A 2,051-nucleotide genomic window follows, 5' to 3' on the forward strand; every position below is an offset into this window, starting at 1 on the left:
ACAAACACACACACACACACAGTTATACTAATTATCAGCCACCAGAAATCCACATTCAAAATTTAATTAATTTCATAGTTTAATAATAATTATAATAAGAGGGACAATTATCCTTCAACTTTTAAGGCAACAAGTAGACTCTTCAGGCAACAGATAGACTCTTTCAAACATTCAAGGATTTAGGGACAAAGATACCTATAAATCCTTTCTAAAAAAAATACAACAACCTCCTTAATTCCCACCACTCTCTAATCACTCAACTTCGGTTCTTATGCTGTTCTTCAGCTGTCACCATCGCTCGAGGCTTCGCTGTTACTGAAGCCACTTCCAGGGACTGAACACGCTTGTTTCTCTCCAGCTTTTTCCCTCACCAACCATAACCATTAATGTCACATTTGCTTACCTGAGTGACTGATATTTTGGCAGGGACAGAGGTACTGACACACCTTGATTAGAAGGAAGTCAGGAAGGGCCCCTATCTGGATGCAAGTCAAGAAACTCTAGAGATAAACTAGTTAAAAAGAAGGAGAATCTTGATGAGATACCTAAATTTGAGAATAATTGTTTTAAAAATCAAGAATATACTGTTGGCTAGACACGGCACAGGAGGTGGAAACACACAGAAGCAAGGAAGTTACTTCTGGTTAGAGGGTATAACTGCTTCAAGCCAGTTCTGAATTTCCCTGAGGTAAACCACTCTGTAAATGTCATGCGTATAACTGCAAAGCAGAACTTCAGTGAACCCACTGCCATTCAAGCTCAGGGGAAGCCAGCTGCTCCAAATAGATTATATATGATTGGACTAGTCCAGACTGGATCCAGGAAAATGTCTTATTTGCTGTCTGCCATAGTTCACATCAACGATCAGCCATTTCCAGAGAGGGAGAATGGGTCTCTTTGCTTGATACTGATGCCAAACCAGGAACTGGTCAACAGGTAAAGCAAGTAGCTGCTGAACAATGGAAAGCATGTTGCTTGTAGTTCCCCCGAGGGACAACAAATGTTACTTGGACAGAGGTGTAGAAATCTGTATTGCAACACCTAGAAGACTGATTTTCAGTGTGTGAGAAAATCCATCTGTGAAGAACTACCTACTTTGTCCTTAATGAAGCATATAGAACTTAATATGGACTTTTAACCTATATAAGATTCTGTATCAGATAAGACTTGATAGGCAAACCCTAAGGTTAGTGCAACTTGGCCAAAAGAAGCAAGACAGCTTGCTGAAGACTTCCAGAAGACAATATATAAACAGTAGTGCACCAGAACTAATAAAAACCACACATTCTTCAGATTGTTGTGATATAGGAAAGAATGAAAAACATATTTGTCTAATGGAAGAGATCACAAATGAGAAGGAGAAAAAAAGCATTGTTTTGGTTGAATCCCAAAGAAGATGTGATGAATTTATGAGGAAAATGATAAGAGACGGGTGGCTTGCCATAGGTATCCATGGTGACAAGAGCCAACCGGAACACGATGGATTTCTAAATTAATTCAAACATGGAAAAGTTCCTACTCTGATTTCTATGGATATGGCTTCCAGAGGGCTGGATGGGGAAGATGTAAAATTTGTTATGAATTATGACTACCTAACTCCTCAGAGGGTTATATTCATCTAATTGAAAGAACTGTTCACAGTACTGAAACCTAATAACATAAAGCAAGTGAATAAACCTTATCTCTGCTTTATGAAGCCAATCAAGCAATGAATCCCACATTGCTTCAGTTGGTCAAAGACAGAGGCTCAGGTCATTCCAGGGGTTAAGGATGCATGGAGAATGACCATTTGTACCATTGTCACACAAAAGTGGTGGATTTAATACCTTTAGAGACAGGGAAAATTGTAACAGAGTTTATTCATAAGAAAGATTTGGGGCAAAAACTCAAAACTGTGTTATGTGATGCTGCAAATTTATATCACTGAATACCTTGAAAGTCACTTTGTGTCTGTTGATATACACTCCAGTTTTAGTACTGGTAATTCAAAAGGGACTTACCAGAATAGTAATGATAGCACTTAGTAATATTATGGACTTAATGTCCCAAAT

The 2,051-nt window shown here is 38.4% G+C and overlaps 1 pseudogene; it reads left to right on the top strand.

The window, feature by feature from the left end:
* Window positions 1-455: 455 nt before the first annotated feature.
* Window positions 456-1,654, top strand: LOC103608332 (annotated as a pseudogene).
* The last annotated feature ends 397 nt before the right edge of the window (window positions 1,655-2,051 follow it).

This window comes from Galeopterus variegatus, unplaced genomic scaffold, assembly GCF_000696425.1.
Source record: "Galeopterus variegatus unplaced genomic scaffold, G_variegatus-3.0.2 Scaffold8318, whole genome shotgun sequence".
NCBI classification, from domain to species: domain Eukaryota; kingdom Metazoa; phylum Chordata; class Mammalia; order Dermoptera; family Cynocephalidae; genus Galeopterus; species Galeopterus variegatus.